Here is a 22,751-nt window from a genome sequence, read left to right as displayed (position 1 = left end):
ATCCAGATAAAAACCAACAGCAATTGCTCACGTTTTTAAGTGAAACTGGTGTGTCTGAACCTGCCTGTGTTTTGGGGTCAGGTGGTGGGGAGTGATAATTTAACTAACATTTTTGAGTCTATTTGCAGGATGTAGGCCCCCAAAAGCTCATTACATCTTTTTAATGCAATGCACAATTACTGATGCAGATGCAGTGAAAAGCAGAGGCATAAAAGCAAATCATGAAATATTTCTAAAATATTATAAACACTTAGACGCAGTCCTGCTAGAGAGCCAACATGCTTGAAATATTTAATAAAAATATGGGAAGCTGGCCAGCAAGAGCCACCCAACTTCAGACTCATGATTTTGACATACTAGAATGAAGTCTGGAACAGGACAAAGCTAAAATATAGGTACATTTTCGGGACCTTTATCCATCACTAGTTACTGTTGCAATCCATACTATGGGGGTCATTAGGATTGCGGTTTTTCCACATCCTCGGGGCCGGCGGGAGCCACCGCCGGCCCCGAGGATGCGGAAAAACCGCAGCGGACTGACCAAGGACCCACCGCCACATTAGGATGGCTGGTGGGTCCTTCTTTCCGTCCGCAGCTTTTCCGCCGCGGTCGGCTTACAACCGCGGCGGAAAAGCTTTAATATGGTGACGGTGTCTTCCAGACACCGTCCACCTATTAGGATGGGCAGTACAATATGCTTTTCCGCGGCGGGTTTTCCGCCGTGGAAAAGTATACGGAACTTCACTGCGGGGGCCCGTTGCGGGCCCCCTAGGTGAAGGGGGTTTGGGGGGTGCACATGGGGGGTACCTATGGTACCCCCCTGCATTTGCGTGCACAAAGCAGCAGGCACTGCACGGTGCCTGCCGCTTTGTGCACGCAAATGCTGTGCATGCTTTTTTAACATTGCGGCAGGTGCAGCTTCAAGCTGCACCCGCCGCAATGTTAAAGATTGAGGATGTGACCGCCACCCTGGCGGTCACATCCTAATCTGCACGGAGGGACCTCCGCAGCCCCTGCGGACGGTCCCTCCTACTCTATGGTGGCGGACGGACTCAGGTCCGTCCGCCATCATAATCGGCCCCTTAGTGTGTTGACCTTGTCTACTCCAACTGTAATAAAATAGCACATACATATTTGCAAGAAAGAGCATCTTTTTGAGTGGTCTCACCAGATTTTTAATGTTTATCAGACGAAATGTGCTGACATTTTTTGGCTCTAGACAATGAGAAATTTAATTAATACCCAGTGTCTGTGCTCTGCTCCCCCACCCAAAAATAGTACTAGAATAATTCAACCAAACTGACTTGTCTCATGTTTGCGCTAGCTTCTCACATTTGGACTGCAGTATAAAATTAAACCAACCACATCACATGAATGACTATAAGTGTATGTTTTCAGGACTGCTTTTATTGCCTGCATAGTTGTGAGTACGGTTACAAAGGACATGATCAGGATTTTGACATTTATCTAAGTTATCTAGATGGATATTACTTTGAAGTCCATAAGGTCAGGGTAAAAAGTGTCCAAAGGTAGGAGAAACCTAAAATTTAGATTGGAATGCCCATGCAATGAAATATTTCAAAAGCTCTCTTTTCACTGAATCGTACACTGAATCGTACCTGGTAGCCATTTCTCTGTGGTAAAGGTAGGCATGAGTGATATAATCTGCTCTTCTGGCGTTACGTATTAAGTTTGGAGTTCCAGCCCAATTACGCCAAAAGCCATGTGACAGACTTTTTCTCATGTGTAGAGTGTGAGTGACCATTGCCATCCTCAGCTTGATTTTAGGGCGCTAGAGGGGCACCTGGTGATATTTTTCCAATGCAGGTGGTCGTGACCATTCACTGTGGGAAAGCTGGGGCTCGAGTAGAAAGTCTACTCGATCAGAAGCATAACCAACTCGAGATGCAATGCCCTCTGGTATACCTCGTGGGACTTGTCTACGTGGAACAAGCTTCTGGTGCTAAAAAAGAACATGAGGTGCGGATTTTTGCCAGTTCAAGGAATCTTGACTAGTTTTCACGCAACTAAACAGAATTCCGCATAGTGAAACTGTGTGAGATCCGCCCACCCCTAGTTAAATCCTGCTTGTAAAACCTATTTATGAAGATTTATGTTTAAGAAACAGCTACTGAAATCATGCACTGTTATAATATTTAGCACAAATCTAATTCAGTGGTGAATATAGATTTAACAATGAATAGTATGTCTCTGACAAAGATCCTGTACATTAATTAATTCAGTACACCTCATCTCTCTCTCCCTTCTGTGGTAGAAGGTGGCTTTTTGTCAAGGTGCAAATATCTCCTCCTGGGAAAAGAGAATAGGACAGGGCTTGTTGGGTGCAATTTGCGAATGATAATGTACAGCTACTTATCTTGGGATGTAGGATAGGGTATGAAGAGGAACAGTAAAATGTTAGTGACAGAGCCAATTGGAATGGAGAAGTGCCTGTACGGACATTCCGAACCCCTGAAATTTGGTCTCTGCCTCTTTGAAACACTGTCAGATTCTTAACAACAAAGAACATGGCTTACTGAAAAAAAAGGCTTTGACATTTCTAATTTTTTTAGAAGTGGACCTAGAGTTCCATTATAAAAAATACTTCTGACCACCTGCTCAGCAGAAAACAAAATGAGCTGACATTAAATAGACTGGCTGGGACATCGGAAATACAAAAACATTAGTTGATGGCCAGAATGCTGAACAATGTCATACATTCACCACAGTACAGAGATTTGGGCCTAAATCCATCGTTTTCATGCTCACCATTCCAGTTTGAACCCAGGCATATGCAAATCAGTCTTGGCCCTGTGCCCCATGGGAACAGTCCATCCCGAACTTCCAAGCCAGGTCCTCCCTGGACTGAAAATAAGCATCCTAGGACCGGTTTCGGGCTTTCATCCCTCATCAGCCAGGATAGCTTGATTCCAGTGGCGTGGAGAGCACAGGACTCACGCCTGAGAATACTCGTCCAACTCGGGGTGACAAATGCAAAAACAACAGTTGATGGACAGAATGCAGAACAATGTCATACATTTACCCCAGTACAGAGATCTGGGTCTGAATCCATTGTTTATTTGCTCACCATGCCATTCCAGTTTGAACCCAGCCATATGTAAATCAGTCTTGACCCAGTGCCCCATGGGAACAGTCCGGCCCGAACTGCCATGCCAGGTTCTCTCTGAACTAGAAACAAGCATCCTAGGACTGGTTTCGGGCTTTCAGCCCTCATCAGCCAGGATAGCTTGATTCCAGTGGTATGGAGAGCACAGGACTCACGTCTGAGCATACCCGTCCAGCTCAGGGTGATGAATGCAAAAACAAAAGTTGATGGACAGAATGCAGAACAATGTCATACATTCACCCCAGAACAGATATGTGACTGGTGGGGAGTGTCTGAACATGTTTAGCGCTCATTCCATCATCTCCTTGTTTTTGCTTTGTTCGCCCTAAGTTGACAGGGTATGCCCAGACGTGGGTCCCTTGTTCACTTTGCCACTGGTTTCAAGCTAGCCTGGCTGATGAGGGCTGTTATCAAGAAAACGGTCCCAGGATGCTTGTTTCCGGTCCACGGAAGACGTGCTTGGCAGTTCAGGCTGGACTGTTCCCATGAGGCACCGGATCAAGACTGATTTGCATATAGATGTGTCTGAACTGGGGTGGAGAAGTGAGCTAAAGAATGATGATAGATTCAACCCAGATCTGTAACTGTGGGTGAGTGTCTGAAAAGTTTCAGCACTCCATCCATCATCTCGTTGTGTTTGCTTTGTTCGCCCTAAGTTTGCAGGGTATGCCCAGACTTGGGCTCCTTGCTCACTTTGCCACTGGATTCAAGCAAGCCGGGCTGATGAAGGCTGTTAGCCCGAAACCGGTCCCAGGATGCTTGTTTCCGGTCGAGGGAAGACATGGCTTGGCAGTTCAGGCTGGACTGTTCCCATGAGGCACAGGGTCAAAACTGATTTGCATATAGCTGTGTCTGAAGTGGGGTGGCGAAGTGAGCTAAAGAACGATGATGGATTCAACCCAGATCTGTGACTGAGGGTGAGTGTCTGAAAACTTTCAGCGCTCAGTCCATCATCTCCTTGTGTTTGCTTTGTTCGCCCTAAGTTGGCAGGGTATGCCCAGACGTGGGTCCTTTGCTCACTTTACCACTGGATTCAAGCTGGCCTGGCTGATGAGGTCTGTTAGCCCGAAACCGGTCCCAGGATGCTTGTTTCCTGTCCAGGGTATGACAAAGCTTGGCAGTTCGGGCTGCACGGTTCCCATGAGGCACAAGGTCAAGACTGATTAGCATACAGCTGTGTCTGAAGTGGGGTGGAGAAGTGAGCTAAGGAACGATGATGGATTCAACCCAGATCTGTGACTGGGGGTGAGTGTCTGAAAACTTTCAGCGCTCCGTCCATCATCTCCTTGTGTTTGCTGGGACTTCGGAAACCCAGAACTAGCTCGACTCTAAATACAGCAAAGCAAATGCATATTTGGTGGTGCGGGCATGCCACTGTTTACTGTCTGAAAATAAAACTTTAGACCAGGACAAAGCAATAGTTCATTCAATAGTGCGCACTGCTGTGCTTCGGGATCTGTTCGCACCAGGACAAAGCAACAAAAGTGCCCAAAAGAATAGTGACCTTAGCAGCTCCATTTGTCAAACCAATGCCTCGTATAGCTTTTGCTAGAAAAAGTAAAGAATGACACAAAAACAACAGGTATTGGTAAACCCAGTAGGTGTTTCCCATATGAGATCTATGGGCTTTGTCAATGTTATTTAAGAAATGTTGCACAGCAGCGCGAGCTGCTGTCCAACATGCCTTAGTGTATAAAATAAAACGCTCTGATGCCACCAGAAACACTGAAAATGTTAAATAAGCCCCATGTACATGGAAAAAGCTTTACTTTTTGTACACACAAAAAACTAACTCCAGCTTTGAGGGCTCTATGTGCAACTAAGGATTTGCTAAGTGGACACTTTAAACATGACGCCGCTCAGCAAACTTCACATGCATCAGATGTTCGAGTTGAGTAGCTGAGTGCAGATAAGGTAGGAGGTGATACATGAGCGGCAATAGACATGGGAAACAAAAGGAAAGAGGTTATATGGGTACTGATCTGCCTGTTAACCCCTTCGATGCTTGTGACGGAACCATTCCATTATCAGTCACGGTTGGGCTGTGCTGACGACGGAATGGTTCCGTCACGGCCACGCCCGTTTTCATAGGGGCCCAGCACAGGAGGAGAATTCCATCAGCAGGGATGGTGTTAAAGAAAACTGTGAAATATGTCTGTTGTACAGGAAACAGTGTTTCATTCACCAGTGTTGACTGACATACATCTTTTGAGCCTATTGAAAGAGAAAGGGGAAGGATGACTCTTCTGGTAACAAGGTCAGTGGTTTTCATTGTATTGTTGATGGCACTGAGAGAATTTAGCAAATATCTCTTCCAATTAAATTCTGAGCAATAGAGGTGTTTTTCTGTCCGTTTTGAGGTAACTCTTTTATTACTACTCTATGTACTGTAATAAGGAGCATTCAATAAACAAATGCAACTATTACCCATTAGGTCCTAGGTCTTTAACTCTTAAGGGCCAATGACGGTGCCATAGGAAACAGCTCCGCCCCTCGCTTGGATCCGTTCCTATGGCATTGTAATCTCCTGTTTGAATTAATTTCTGAGCGACCCATTTTGATGGAGTCGGTTGAAAATTAATCCAAACAGAATTTCCGAATGGCTTACGATGGGCTCGGAGAGCCGGTCTGCCATTAAGAAAGTGGATTGTAATGGTGGCCTAGGGAGGCACCTATGGTGCACCCCTATTGATCCCTGCATCCGGTGGCAGGTGCCTGCCCTGGGATGCTAGGATGAACTGCACCTCAGCTCTTTACAATGAGAGCATGCATTCAGGTCAGAATGCATGCTCCTATTTTAAAGTATAGGATTGCGACAGAACAGTGTCATGTCGCATATTAATTGCTGGTTTCAGACCGCCGACAGGAGGTTGGTCGGTCCCTGTTCCAGGTCGAAGTTGGGAAGACTCAGGTCTGTCGGACATTGAATGCGGCCTCTTAGATTTCCCTCTTTAAGAAGACTCATTAGCAATGCAGTGGCTCATGTCTCTGCTGTACAGTTTTTGTTTTGTTGTTGCTCTGCATTCTTCTGCTTATACCTATAAAATGCCACTCTGCTTGTATTTTCTATAGGCTATTTCAGGTGATAAAATGCATTTATGCTTTGAATATATTTTTTGCCTTCTTAATCTCAGTAAATGTATTGACTATTCTGGTCCCCACACCTCCACTGCCAGTCTCCATTGGCTGCACAAATCTTGAACATTATCCTGTGTTCATAATTTTATATGTCATTAGGACAATCAGGGAGATAAATAGATAACTTTTACAAATCTCTGCGAGCTCATTGTTATTCCTTAAGTAATAACGTATATTCTCTGCTATTTTAGCCATAGTCTTAATACCTGTTTATTAGCAAAACATGTTATATAAATGTTTGCTATAAATCAAACATTAGCTTGAGTTTGCGTACTTATTGGAACTCTGTGGTTCTTCAATAACGGAAATTACTCTATTATTTAGACAGTGGGTCATATGAGTAAAATAGGGCATACAGAATCACAGCAGAATTGGATGCATAATTGCAAAAAACGATAAGATTCGAAAACAAGCCTATTGTAAGTGAGAAGCTTAATGTGAGGGCATAATGATGTCACAAAATATTGGTGAAGATAGGTAGTTTCCAGAAAATTAGCTGCACTAAAACACCCATGTGCCGCATAAATATATAACAACATTGCAAGCCCATACACCCATAAAAAATAATATTCACATGTCAAAGACATTAAACAAAGCTGTCTGAGAAGTATATCTTAGTGTCTTCATGCAGACAGACACCAACCACCTGTGTCTTTCTCCCCTCATTGTATACTTAAGTATTTTGTCTTTATTTTTACCTTCAGGCATCTTTATGTCTTGGGTGTTATGCAATTGTTCTTTTCCTTTGTGTATGTAGAGCGCTCTGATACCCACAGGTCAAGCTAGCGCTATATAAAACTTTATAAATAAATACATAAATAAATAAATAAAAACAATATATATATATAAGTGTGAGAATATTGTACACCTGTAAGATTTTGCTGACAAAAGTGCATGCACATTTCTGGTCATGCAGGGGCAGATGTATCATCCGTTTTTTTGTCGCAAACGCTGCGATTTGAAAAAAAAACAGCGCTTGCGACGAAAAAATCGGTAAATGCTATGTATGAAAAAATCGCATCGCAAAATTAAGGAATCGCAAAATTTGCGATTCCTTAATTTTGCGCAAGCATTTAAGGAATCGCAAAAAGCGATTCCTTAAATGCTATGTAAGAAACAATAATGTTTTGTGATTTCACACTAAGAAATCGCAAATTACCACCAACTTGTAGTTGGTGGTAATTTGTGAATTCTTTTACAAATGCACTTTTTGGCATTTGTAAAGGTGCCATTTGGTGCTCATACATGCCCTGAGGTCCTTATTAACTTCTCGTAAGTCTTCCAAATTGATATAACGGTTTCCTTGCCTTACCCAGCTCTAATTCAGGCTAGGTACCAGCAAGGAGTTCCCAACCACTCAATCGGTGGAAATCTGTACATGCAGATATAATCACATTTGCTGCATCTCGGGGAACGCATGTTTTAACAGTCCTTGATTGATAACTAATCTAAACAAGGCACAATTTATTTCCTCACTTAAAGGGTACCATGACCTTGTAACTACACGATGGGGTCAATGACACAGAGGCATTGTCGAGCCTTACTGTTGTCGCATGACATGTGACTCATATGGATTACATGATTTATTGTTGTTTGTGTTTTAAGTGTCAGTTTGTTCTTTTTCTTCCCCCTACAGGTATCTTTGCTACTGTACTCCACAGTGCGCCGGCACGGGTAATGTCCGTGAGTAACTACCTTTTCACTATTAGATTTTTATACTTTTGACATTAAGTGCCTCACGGGAGGGTGTACCTTAGCGAGTACATACCACCGGAGTGCCATTTAGGTGTGGTCCTGACGAATGCTGTGCGATCCCGCTTTTTGACAGCAGAAACATGTTGACCAGATATTGCAATTAAGGACACAGGTCTCCTAATATAGAACCATTGGTTGTCCGACTTTCACGTTTTTAACCCTAATACGGGTTGGCCCGCATTAAATATTTTGTTTGGGTTCTAACCTTGTATTTTTTAGCCTTGCACTCACATATTTTGCACATTCATTTGAGTTAAATCACTAGTACACTAACCATCAACCCGCTCCGCTGTAACTCAGGCGTTGTAGCACGCTGGGGTGGCATTCGGCCACCCCAGCGGGGACCCAATGATGAAGCATGTCACCAACTAGTGGTGAGTGAGGGTCCTTCTAAACAAAAGGTTACTTGCCTTGCCTTGTTGGATTCAGTCATTCTTGTCCACAGGGTTGTTGCCTCCTGACTATTAGGACTGGACATGCTAAATCACAGTTCTGCCTGATCCAGGTAGGGGTCTGGGAACAATCTGTCACTTTATTTTGTTTTTGTTTTTGATGTTAAGTTACACATAAGCACTCCTTTGTTGTTTCTGATATACTTTATGGGGTACAGGAGTGTTTATTCGAGCCCTATCTCTCTCATTGATATATAAATATGAGTAATTTAGTGCAACAATCCTACCGCTAGAATGCAGGAATAATGACCTTAGTAAGCTTGAGAGAATTAGGTGCTTCTCTTCATTTTCTATTGCATTTAGCATTGTTTTCTTAGTACAAACTGCATCTTTGGATTTCTCGCACTAGCAGTTACACTCCTTGTGGAAGTCTGTGTAATCTCGTGTATTTTGCCATACCTTCACATAATTACACTACAGCAAATTATGCAAGTTGTACCCACCCCAATTTAAGGAGAAATGTGACTCTTTCATGTGTATTTTAAGTGAAGAGTGACACTGAGGCAACTCGCAGAAGTCACACTTTCCTTTAAGCAATTACTAAGGCAGCAATAGAAAGCTTGATTTAGCCAGTCTTTGACAATGCTACTCGTTTGCCATCAGCAAGAAAAGAGGCATCCAAATGCAGTAATACTTTCAAAATTCCAGATTTTTTTATTCCTGAGATAATACTTGGTAAAAACAATGTAAATAGTTACAAATACAAAAGAAAATAGCAGGCAAAATCAACTATGTGGAAGGTAGCAGTAAAGAGGGGTACAGAGAATCAAATCAAAAGAGGGAATAGAAAAGAGAAACAACTAAAAAAAAGTAGTGAGAAAAAGAAAAACAGAAAGTAAAATAAGACAAAAATATTATAAAACCTGGGAAGTAAAAAGAGACCAGGAGAAGCAAAGAACAGGAAACAATAATTTCGGGAAGCAAAAATTTAAATATACAAGCTGCATCTCGCGCATTCAATTGCCCCAAGTAATTCATTTCAGCAAAAGCATATAGGTGAAAAGCACATTAGTGCATTTTCTTACAGCAAAGCAAAACAGAACCATATTATTTAAACCACAGCAAAGATGATGATTATGCTATGCTTGCTGTATTTGTAAGTAGAAACTGGGCAGACTAGGGCCCTGACTATACGTCAAGCAGAGCAGAATTACAGAATGGAATTCCACTCTGCCTGGTCATGAGCAGGTCGGTTTTCCAGCATTTGGATTTCCTGGATGTTCAAATACCATACCCAAATTTACCAGGCAGTAATTCAGCCTAGTGAAACTGTATCATGCGTTGACTCCAGTAGCAGTAAAGCCTTATCGCCTGATATTTTTCTGACACCACTCCGGAAATTATAGGATCCGCCTCACACCCCTGATCAATAATAGCTTTGCTTCCGGATGTATCCCAAAGGAGTGGAAGAGGGCTTCTATTCTTCCTCTACTGAAAAAAACAACAATGGACCCCACAGACCCCAGCAGTTATAGGCTAATTTTGCGGATGCAACTGCCAGCAAAAATCATTGAGAAGGCAATGAATATCCAGCTTAACTCTTATCTCCAAACCAATCATTTACTTGATCCAACACCATATGGTTTCGGAGCTGAACATGGTACTGGCCCTAATTAAATCTTTAGACGAAGTAAGATAGGCTTTGGATGGTGGAGGGAAGGCTGTACTGATCTTGTTAGATCTATCAGCAGCCATCAACACGGTTTATCACATGGTTTTGATGGGCCGATTGTCGGAGGTAGGAGTACTAGGTGTGGCATGGAAACTACTGCAATCCTTTCTTTCCGATAGATCACAGACTGTCGACTTGGACAATAATAAATCCCATCCATTCTGCCTTCCTTGCGGGGTCCCCCAGGGGTCCTCACTAGTTGAACGCTTTTCAACATTTATATGACATCGTTGGCAGTCCTAATAAAATCTTATGGCTTACAGTTAACCTCGTATGCAGATGACACCCAAATAGTGTTATCATTTAACAACGGTGATGAAAAAGAAACGGAAGAGCGCTTTCATGACTGCATGAAGGAGATAGAAGGAAGAATTGTATTGAATTGTTTAAAATTAAATTCGACGAGACCCGGTCCTGAGGGCGATTAGGCTGATCTGCAGGAGACGGACGCCGTGGGCGATGTGCCAAATGCGCCGTCCCCTCCCTCCCGCGGTCTATGGGGTGGATTTTCATCCCTGGTGAAGTGCCTTTTATTTTTAGTCTCTAAACTTTAGAGGCTGGAGGTGTGTGCGTCCTACCTTCGGGTGGTGAAGCCCGCCCCCTGTTTTTTGCACTTCACAGACTTTTAACTTTCAAGTCCTCTGGTAGGGTGGGCCTTAGAGTGCCCATACCGCCGAGGTTTAACACCATAGGTCCTGACGAATGCCAGGTTAATGATACCACACCGGCTGAAACATGTCCATGTTGACCATTCACATCTTCACGTAATGCTAGTGGGAGTAAGACCATCCAATTAGTTGGCCCTACTCACCTACACATTTTTTAACCTTGTCCTTGATGGTCTTTGATTAAAATTAAATTTTTGACACATACAAGGCAATTTTAACCTCACCACTTGACACTATTCACGTACTTCTTCACATAGCCCTCCCATCACAAAAACCAGCTCCGCAGTAATTCTGGCGTCGAAGCACACCGGGGTGGCATTCGGTCACACCCGGTGGGGCCCGATGATGAAGCAAGTCACCGACCAGGTCGGTGAGTGAGGGCTTTCCTAACAAACCTATTGGGCTTTGTTGTTTCCTTGTGCTCTGTGCCTTTTTCCACCTTAACCAGAACAGGAACACTCTTTTGTTGTTGTTACATATTATAATTTGGGGACTAAGAGTGTTCGTGACTCTCCCTCTCTCTCTTGTTGTTTGTAAATAAAATTAAATTCCACCAAAACCGAGATCATGGTTTTTGGAAATAATCCCCATGTTTGGACACCTGACCGGTGGCCAGCAGATCTGGGCAACTGCCCTTCCCCGACTTTGAAAGCCAATAATTTGGGGGTAACATTTGACAGCAGACTGACATTTAGTGATCACACAAGTGCTGCTTGCTTCCTGATATTACGAATGCTAAGGAAAATTAAACCTTACCTTTCAGAAGGAAATTTCAAGACAGTGGTCACGGTACTTGTAATGTCATGACTGGACTATTGCAATGGTATCTATCTGAATGCCCAAAAACAACTCATCAACAGGCTTCAGATAGCTCAAAATGCAGCAGCCAGGCTACTCTCACCCCCCCCCCAAATTTGTCTCAGCAAAAAAAGAACTAACCAGGCTACACTGGCTTCCAATGAAGCAAAGGATACGCTTTAAGACCTTATTTACAGCTTTTAAGCCCCTTAATAGTACAAGCCCTGACCACTTGAAGAATAAGTTCAAGTGGTATGTTCCCGGTAGGACCCTTTGGTCTACTGGAGCAAAAAAGGACCAAACCCCCACTTTTAAAAAGACCAGTTGGGAAGGTAGGAGTTGTATTACATGTACATCTAAGAATGATCTGCCATTCCACCTGAGGAATGCTACGTATTTCCTATATTTTAGGAAGGGACTGAAGACCTGGTTGTTTTCCCAATGACGCTCTCTCCGTTACGGTTTGGCAGACATAGCGCCAGGACACCCTAGAGTAATCGCTGAGCTCAAAAAATCGAATTAACATAACATAACATAGTCCATTAGCTCAATACTGCACCTACTTAATGAGCAGCCTGCTACTGCTGCCTGAATTTCCTGAATTCTTTTATCACATGAGAGTCTGAAATTTCAGAGAAGTAGCTAAATGGTGACTGTAGAGAGCCATCCAGCCTCTACATTACAAAGTATCCACTCACGTCACTCCCAGGGCTGGGTGCGGCCAGAGGAGTTAAACAAATGGGCTAAGGTCACTCGGGCTTTCGCCAACAACAAGACTGGGTGTGCATTTGCAGTCATTCCAGCTTAGCGGCTTGCTGGCCCTCACGAGGCAGAGAGGCCTAACTGCCGGGTACACTGGGGACAACACCTGTACGGACCTGCGTCCCCTGCTGGGCATGTGGTGATCTGGTTGTAGCCCATTAATCGGAGGCACCGACCTCCATGGCAGCAACGGAGTAGTGACATTGGGTGAGTGTCTGCCCTGCTCCCCTCAGTGGATGACTTCACCTGTCTTCCGTCACATCCCTAGCAACGCCCTACAAGCGGGGGCCCTACTGCACCTTCAATGGTGCCCTCCATGGTCTCGCAGGTGTACAATGGACCTTATCATGTTAGCCCCAGTGATCTGCTGGAGGAATGCCTAGAGGTTGCGGCCCATGGAATAGGTCTAAAAAGTGGTGGGCAGAGAAGGAGATGTGACTCTAGCTCCAGTCCTGCAGGGCCTCAAGAAAAAATAAATTACAGTGTGCCTACGAACATGGCCTCACATTAACAATGTGAAGAATGAGGCTTGTCAGTTCCTGACCCACACCTCCCTGCGTGGGTGTCGAGAAGTGGAAATTTACAGGAAGCAATAAAACAAAAAATGTCAAGAAGAAGCATAAGCTAAATAACTAAGGAAAATGAAAGGCAGACAAAGTTAATATTCAGAACTATACACTCCTTCACTGAAGGATCATCGGCTACATCGTGCCTCCCATAAGCCCTCCACAGTCAGAGAGAGAGAGTATACCAATATCCACTGCGGGAGGACAACCAACACGTCATTTGTGGCAGCAGAAGCTCTAAATAGCAGACATGAGCGACCCTGAGACACAGACGGTGGCTGTTCACTCAATCCCAAGTTACTGTGCCTTCACATCTGTGATGCCACTACCACCTTCCAGTGATTTGGCCGCAGCAGTGCCTAGATCGTGTTCATGACCAGTGCGGGTAATACACTACTTCCGTGGCATGAGAGAAGCAGATGGCACAGTCAAAAGATCTCTATCTATGCACTACAGTGGGGCTAAGCAGAACAAACTCTTTGGAATGCAGCAGTAAGGTGCTAAACAGGCATTTTGACCCTCAAATCAACCCCGATTTTGAGGGCTTTAAACCATGGCAGACCATGCAGGCAGACACTGAATCCATAGACATGTTCTTTGCATGGTTGAGGAAGCTGGCGAGCATGTGCACCTTCCACAAACAGCAGGAAGAGATCAGGGCACAGATAATTTAGGGGTGCTGGTCCATGTTACTCCATCAGCTCATCCTGAGACAGCCAGGGATTTCACTTGATGAGATCCCCATCTTGGCACAATCTCACGAACTGTCAAACTCACGGCCTGAGGAGATGGAGGCAGCCCTCAACAAACCTCCTGCAACACCCAGTCCATAGAAAGCGTTTGGTGTTAAAACAGAAAGGATTGATGCCATTCAGCTTCGACCAGGGCCCATGCAACACACAGGCTCTTTGAAACAAGGAGGAACTTGTGGCAACTGGACTAGAGCACTCCATGCCTAACCTATGCTTTGCAAGGGAACGATGTGCTCCAAGTGCAGTAAGCTGAATCACTTCACGAAAGTATGCTGCAGTGTGAGGTCTCGTCCTCTCACTAACAAGCCCAGGAATGCAGCTGCAGCACTCCGACAACTGTGCCTGGATGACCGACAAAACCAGGAAGCAGCAAGCAGTTATAAGCTTGTCCCAAATGAAATCAAAGACGATGAGGAGGTTTTCATAGTGTGATTTGCGGAGTAGGCATACCACAACCTGCGGCCACCCCCAATATGCTCAATAAAGATCGCAGACATGACAGTGAGAGCACTCATTGACATCGGAGCATCTGTAAATGTGATTGACTCTGAACAGTACGAGAAGCTTGGCCATGCACTCAACTCTCCCGCACAAGACCAAAGATAGTCACAAATGGGGGCACAGAGGCATTACCACTTCATGGGATAATACAAGTGGAAGTCAAGAGTGACAAGCAGGACAGAAGAGCAAGGTTCTACTTCAAGGAAGGAAGAAAAGGCACACTGTTGAGCTGCCATACAGCCGAAGACCTTGAGTTGGTATTCTTCGCAAACCAGGTATACAAGCCCCACGCTGACTCTCTACTCGTGGAATTCTGTCACCTGTTCATGGGATTTTGCAAACTGAAACACAAACAGGGCAAGCTGCACATCAACACATCCATCAAGCTCACCGCCATGAGACATCGAAGGGTCCCATTCCATCTGAGGCCTCAATTAGAAAGAGAAAAGCAAGCACTCAAAGACCTTGCAGTTATTGAAAAGGTGACTGGCCCTACCCCTTAGGTGTTGCCACTGGTCATTGCATCCAAGCTGAAGCAACCTGGCTCAATACGGCTAAGTGTGGACATACGATTCCCAAACCATGCAATCAGGCGGTAGCACCATACAATGCTTACGATCGATGATATCATAGCCCATTTAAACAGGGCCATGTGGTTCTTAAAACTCAAACTTAACACTAGTTATCACCATCTGCATCTTCCCCCTGAAAGTCAATACATCACAAAATTCTCCACGCACATCGGGCTCAGATGCTACAAGAGACAGAGTTTTGCCATATCCTCCGCAGCTGAGGTTTTCCAGAATGCCATTAAGGAACTGTTCAGAATCAAGTCAAAAATATGTTTATTATGACCGTAGTCTTTAAACAAACAAGCAGTGAGCATAACGCAATAAGGGGGGTGTATACATTAAATACCTATAGTTATTTTTTAAAAAGTTATTCTTTAAAACAATTCTACATTTCATTTTCAAAAATACAAAATCCAACTATAAAATACTAATCACCAGTAAAAATTACAAATGCCTTAAAACATGTTATAAAAATTAAAAACCTATTCACTTTTCTTACCATCGTAACAGTTTCAGTCAGTAAAACTTCCTACAGTACTACATTTTTCCCATGGTTCTCAGTACACTCTGGTTCACCTTTAAAAATTTCCCTAGGGCAATTGCGATATCAATGAAGGGTATTTCTGTTAGGAGGCTGGCTGCCTGCGTCCTTGTTTTAATTCCATATTTTAGGAAAACTGGGCGCAGCCATAATTTTCTCTGCTCTAGGAGAAACAGGCAGTCCAACATAATATGCGGCCAGTCTCCCTTTGTTCTCAACTTACACTTGCAACGGCCTTCTTGGTCTAGTATTTTGACTTTGAGCTCTTTATTTATTATCCACGGGTTAATCCCAATTCGACACCTCAGGATCTCTTGCCTGAACCCGCGGTTAGGAAGTCTATCAAGGTAGGGGAACCAATTTTCGTTGGGCCAGGCATTTAGCATATGCGCCACTGATTTTTTGTTTGTTAGATAGCCTATATCAATCGCTTTAGAGACTTCCTTCCCCCTTTCCTTCAGCTCCCCTTTGGTACTTAGGACCTGCAGCATTTCCTGGTCCCAATCGATCTCAAGTGAGTTGCAGATTCCTTTCAATTTGTCCCTACAGACTTTTGCCCATTTTAGCTCGCTTCTCAGTATTTCATTGCGACACCAATATGCTACTTTTTGGCTTTTGGGGTCTTCCAATCTCTTCCAGAATCTAATCACAGCCATCTGGGTTTGTATTTTCCAGGATTTTGAGGCTATTTCTAACCTGATGGCTTGTATCATCGAAGATTGAGGAAGGGATAAGAGTCTTTTTAAGCAATTCCCCTCTATCACGTCCCAGGACCCCTTACCGCTCAAATAAAGGATCTCTACGCCATATAAAATTTGAGAAGGTATCATTGCTTCGAAAGCTCTCAGCATAGGTCGGTGTGACATCTCTCCATATACCCCATTAAACCTTTTTAGACCACATATGGAGGAGAGTGCCTTAGCTTTTTGGGTATCCAGATGAGAGTTCCAATTTAAAGCTCTATCGAACCACAAACCCAGATATCGATATTCATTAACAGTCTCCAGTTTGAGATCACCTATATACCAAGTAAATTTGCTTATCTTTTTCCCAAAGCATAGGGTTTTAGTTTTATCTAAATTGATTGTTAGGAATTTACTGGCACAGTAGGTTTTGAAGGCGTTAAGCTTCCTTTGTAGGCCCCTCTCGGTCTGGTCTACTATCACCAGATCGTCTGCGTACAATAGGCAGGGTATTTTATTGCCATCCATTTTAGGGCTGGCACTGCCCTCTACCTCTAGATGTGCCGGGAGATCTGACAGGAAGATCGAAAAGAGCTGTGGGGCCAACACACAGCCTTGTCTTAATCCATTCGCTATGGGTATTTTTGGTGTTAAGGAACCCACCTTATCCTTAATTACTTGCCCCCAGTTTTCCCTGTGGAGTTCTTTTATTATAGAGAGTAGATCATTGGGAATCTTCAGCCTCTCTAATAACTCCCATAGGCAGGCCCGGTCCACCGAATCAAAGGCTGCTCTGAAGTCGACAAAACAGCAGCATAATTTGCCATTCTGTTCCGTCGACTTCATCGCCATCGCCCATAGTGCAAATCCGTGGTCTATTGTAGAGTGGCCTGCTCTAAATCCCCCCTGTTCTGTGGGTATTATTTGAAACTCATCTACCCATGCATTCAATTGTTTCAGCAAAATTTTAGAGAACACTTTCTCGCCTATATCTAGCAGATTGATTAGCCGATAGTTTTGTGGCTCTTCTTTGCTCCCTTTCTTGTGAATTGGCCTAATTATTGCCCCCTTCCAGGTTGGCGGCATTACCCCTTCTTTTAGGACTACCTGGAACATCTTGGCAAGAAATCTTGCCCACCATTTTACCTCGGATTTCAAAATTATAGCAGGAAGATTGTCCGGACCTGCTGCCTAAGTTAACTTGAGTTCTCTTATTGTGCGCTCAACATAGTCTTCATTAAATTGTAGTAATAGGTCATCTGAGATTTCTTGCCATACTTTAGGCTCCACCTCCTCTCTAGAAGTCCTTACCCCATATAGTTCCCCTATGTACCCTTCCCATGCGGCCTCACTCACCACACAGTTCAATTCTCCATCTGGTGTTCCCGCTACCGACTTTACTAATCTCCAAAATTGCCTTAGATTTTTATTCTCTATGGCTTCTAGTAATTCTAGCCAGCACTTTTCTTTATATACCCTTTTTGCATTGGTTACCATTATCTTAAATTCTTTTTTCAGCTTGGCTAGCTGGTCCTGTCTCTCTGATGTAAAGTTCTTTTTTTGTCTTCTTTGTATTGCGCGTATCTCCTTTTTCTTATTTTGGCACACCACAGAAAACCCTTTACATCGATTTATTTGTTTAACCATTGTGGGATGGTTCCCTTTTAGCTTTATCTTTAGGCATTGAACCACCTCTTCTAATTTCCCTATGAACCATTCCAATTTCTTATTCTCACAATTTTCCGGTACTATTTTTATTTGCATAGCCTTCAATTTTTCCATATATTCCTCAGTTAGGTGTGTCGTCACCCATTTGGGATACTCGACCTCCTGGGTGATCACCCTTTCTCTCTGTAGTTCACTTCCCCCTGCCATTGTTATATACAGGAGTTTGTGATCACTCACATCTTTTTGTTCTAAACTAAAATTCCTGATCTGGGTGAAATTCCGGGCCTGCAAGAATATATAATCAATTGGGCATTTCTGTTGCCCTTGGATGAATGTCTTTCCTGCTGGGGAGTCTGTCTCCATTCTCCCATTTACGCAATGAAAGCCCCTACCTCCTAGGGTGTATACAAGACCAACATCTTGTTTCGAGATTTCCCCAACTGGGAACTTAGCCGGGTTTATTCCATACACCTCTAACTGTTCCCTATTCCATAGATCTGCTTTTTTTGGATTTAGTTTATGGTTAAAATCCCCCATTATCATTATTGTCTCTGCGGGATATTTTTCTAGAGTACTGTCTACATCCTCTTTAAAACACTTCATTTCCCTTTCATATTCCTCCCCGTTATCCCACTGCATGTATACATTCATTAAAATCAACATTTTATATTTCTGATCCACCTTCATAAGTTCAATTCTGCATGCTTGTACCCATTTGCATTTTGTATTCAACATTTCAAAATCTCTCATAACTTTTGTTGATATCAAAGTCAGCAGCCCCCCCGAGGGCCGTCCATGGTTTTTCTTTATGGCTGACTGCTGTATCTGGGCGTATCCGTCAAATGTAGGGGTATTGTCGCATAACCAGGTCTCTTGCAGGCAGGCAATGTCTACTTTATTTATGACTTCCTTTATATACTCGCGTTTTTGCTCATTGCCTAACCCATTTATATTCCAGGTTAAGAGACCTAAATCTTGCGACCCCCCTCCATCCTATTCAACGTCACTCAAAGTGCCTACTTCCTCCATATCCAGCAAATTACTTGAGTTACCTTCTCCCATTGGATTACTATGTGACGACCAGTTGCCCCATGAAGAGTCGTTCCTTGTGTTATCTATTACGACGTTCAGGCGGCTTAAATCCGTTTCCGTTCCTCTACCGAGAATCACTTGTCTCTTCTGAAGCCCGGCATGGTGATTTAAGAAGTTATTATCTTTGGAGGTTTTTATTTCCCTCTCTGGGATAATCCTTATTCCCTGTTGAGTTATCTCAATTGAGGCTTTCTGGATTGCCCTTTTTACCAGGCCTGAATGTAGGGTAATTTTTGTTATCTCCTTTCCATACCTGTTTTCTACAAAGCCAACATGCTGTAGATCTTTAGTACCAATCCCTCTCAGGCTGTCGCATTTTTCAAATGCGGACAGAATCCGTGCCCTATTTAGGGGTCTTGGATTTCCTGTCGGCTTCTCTTTCCTCCCAGGTGGTATTGGGTCCAGAAATAACCAATTGTTCTTATCTCTCTCAGAAAGATTCGTGATTGTTACCAACGCCTGTTGATAGGCTGTTGGTCTCCCTGTTTGCCGTCCGTTCCTTCTCGTATTGGGTTCTTCATGTATCTGAGGTCTTACTGTCCTTTGTTCTGTAACTCGTTCGTCCCTTTGCCTTACTTTCTGTTTCGTCGTACGGGTCGAAGGGAGGGTCTCGATTGCCTCCTTGCATCTCTGCATTTTCCTTGGTACTCTCGGGGTCCTTGGGGTCTTTGGGGCTTTTGCCTCTACTTGCGTGGGTCTAATTGTTGTAAAGGTTGGTGCTGATGCATTCAAGCCTGACTGTATCACCCCCGTCTCTGTTTCCTTCCCTTTTCTCTTCCCTACTTGATTCAATTGCCTGTTTTTTCCAGTCCTGATCGTGGCCCCACGTGTGACATACCCCCGCGCCTTTTTATCAACATAGGTCTTCTTGATATATATACATTATCTGCAGACTCTTCTGCCTCCTTTGTTGTTTGTTTTGTGGGTTGGGGGTCTCTTCCCAGAGATACTCTACTTTCTTCTTCTATTATTACCATGTCACTTTTCTCCCTTGAGAGGGTCAGATCCATTGTCATTTCCTTGATTGGCATTTTGCTCTTTATTTCTCCTAGTTCTTCTTCTATTTTCTTTAGATGTTGTTTCTGAGCTTTCATCAGTCCATTATTTGAGAGGCTCACTTCCAGGATTCCTTGTAATGCCTTCTGGAGTAACAAGATCACCTCTATCAGTGAAGATGTAGGCGTTTCCGAGATCACTGAATCCTGTATTGTGTTTCTGACAGGGTTTACTGGGTTGCTAGACCTTTTGCTCTCTTGATGCATTGATGATTTTTGCAATTGATAGAGCTGCTGGAGTTGATCTGGCGCGCCTCCCCAGATAACACTCTGGTTCTGATCTTCATTTCCTCTAAGATCTTCGTTTCCTGGTGACAGCTGAGAGAATAGTTTGGGAGATGATGATAGTCGAGGCGCCGGGATTTGGTGATTTAAGCTTTGAAGAGTTAGATTTATAGTATTGTGGTTCTCCCCCTCCTCTTTGCTATCCTGGCTCACTTCTTCGTGGTTTCCTCCTGTTTCTAGCTGTCTTCGACTTTCGTCCGGTTTGCCAGGGTTTCCATCGATTTCTCCGACAATTTCCACTATTTCTTCATCTATTTCCGATGTTATCGCTGGGTTCAATGATTTATAATGTTTACCCACAAACTCCTTTATGGACTTTGCCACTCCCGTGTTCTCTTTCTGTTTATTATTCGTTTGATTGCCACCTCTTTTTGCCTTCTGTGCATTCTTCGCTGCTTTTTTAACTTTTCTTTTCTTTCTTTTACCCTTACTATTGTCCAAGGATGATACTTGACTTTCTTGGCTCTCTTCCAGAGATTTTGAGCCCTCCATTAATTTACTCCTCCCTTGTTCGTCCCCTGTACGTGAGTTTGTCCCTCTTTTGGGGACCATTGCTAGGTACAAGGGCTGTTGTGCAGATGAAGGTGTAACACTTAATTATTAATTTTCTTTGTTACAAGTTAATCACTTACCTCTGTTCTGCCTTAGGTGCCTTCCGCCAGCTTTCCTTCCGCTGTCCTTGCCACAATTGCCCTTTCTATCGTATTTTAGTAGATCTCCTGCTTCACAGTAGCTCCAGGCTTCTTTGGACCTATGCTTTAAATTATTATGCTTTTCCTTGATGCCTTGATGCCTTTAGGCGCCTCCCTTGCAATATTGTGGACTCCTATTTCCCTGTTGCCCCTGCAGACTCTGCTGGTTGCTGCTCCAGCTAAATGTCCAAGTCTGCTTAGGGTCTAAAGGGTACTAAGGAGTGCTGGCGCTGACTGGACGTTAGCGCTAAAAGGTAGCTTGCGCTAAATGGTAGCTGGCTGAGTAGGTCTCGCGGACGATGGTCTCCTCCGCTGCTACTTCACTTATGCCCCTCTTGTGCCTTTCGTGACTCTTGGCGGCTCACGGGCTCGCGTCTCCTCCCCCCCGCGGGCTCCACTGTGTACCCAGGCGGGGGACGGGATTTGTGGCGGTACGCTCTTTTCCCGCTTCCCGCTTGCCGCTTACCGCTGGTGGATGAAAGCGGTCGTCCTGCGGTGGTTGTACTGCGGTGGATGTCCAGCGGACACAGACTCAGCGCTCTCTCCGTAGCTCCGTAGCTAGCTCTCCCGCTCGGCTTCTGCTTCCTGCTCGACTGCTTCGGTCTGGCGTGGGCGTGGCGTGGCGTGGCTCAGGCTAGGCTAGGTGTTCAGAATCATCAACCTAATTAATGACATCCTAATTTTCTCAAACAGCCTCGAGGAGCACCTTTATCGTCTGAGGGACACACTGCAATGCCTGGTGGACAGTGGTTTGACACTCAACAAAAACAAATGCTCCTTCTATCAGGACTCCATCAAGTTTTTTGGGATATACATTCTCCAGGGATGGTCTACGTGTGGATCCAAAGAAGGCCGGGCCATCCAGAATGGGCCTGTTCCCAGGAACCCGACAGAAGTCTGTAGCTTCCTTGTGATAGCCACCTATTGTGGAGGCTTTATCCCTAATTTTGCCACTCTGTCTGAACCACTACATGCCCTCACACAGGAAAGTGCATCCTGGGACTGAAGTCACGAAGCTAACAAGGTGTTGAAAGCGATATAGAATGCCCTCATGGACAAAGTCACCATGACGTACTTCCAGCCGCAGAGGAGGACAGTGCTGATTGTCGAAACGAGCTTCATGGGGACGGTGCTCATACAGGAAGTCATCAACAAAAAGTGGGCACCAGTAGAATATGCCAGCAGAGCCCTCGCTGAAATGGAAATGAGGTATGTGCAAATCAAGCGAGAAGATTTGGCTATAAAATAGGCCTGCCAACATTTCCACCTCTACCTCTGTGGCCAAGAAATTCAAGATAGTTAGGTATCACAAGCCTTTTCTCCCGCTGTTCACTGGCACAACTCGGCTGGCTACCCCCAGGTTTGAGAGATGGCTGATACAATTGCAAGCATACATGTTTGAAATCATCTATTGTCCAGGGGCCAAGAACCAGCCCAACTACCTTTCACACCACCCCGAGCTAGAGGGAACCCCAAAGTCGCTCAAGTAAGACAAGTGGAGTGAGGAATTTATCCAGATGATCTTTCAGAATACCTGTCCCAAGGCACTGACATTAGAGGAACACAGCAAAATGATAAGACATGTCGAAAATCTAGAACGAGCCAAAGAGGCATTGGCTCAGAGGAAATGGCAATGTTTCCTGATGAATCCTGATCACTAACCTCGGAAGATCAACTAGTATGACAAAAGCTGTGGAGAGTCCAGCATGAACTATGTGAAGGCCAGTACGGACTCCTGTTACGTGGTCAGATCATTGTAGTTCTCAAGACCCCTGTGGAGCAGGGTGATCACTTGGCTCAACAAGGGCATCAAGGAACTGTGAAGACAAAGGTCCGGCTCTGCAGTAAGGTATGTTTCCCAGGCATTGATACCCTTGTAGATGAGGTTGTGCATAGCTGCCACTTCTGGGCCATAATGGGTGGGGACCTGCTGTCAGTGCCAGTACTGGCAAAAGATCTGAGCCTTGAGCCT

Source organism: Lissotriton vulgaris, chromosome 1_1 (genome assembly GCF_964263255.1).
Source record: "Lissotriton vulgaris chromosome 1_1, aLisVul1.2, whole genome shotgun sequence".
In the NCBI taxonomy this organism is placed as follows: domain Eukaryota; kingdom Metazoa; phylum Chordata; class Amphibia; order Caudata; family Salamandridae; genus Lissotriton; species Lissotriton vulgaris.
The sequence above is the reverse complement of the archived record's forward strand: the minus strand, read 5'-3'. Positions refer to the sequence as shown.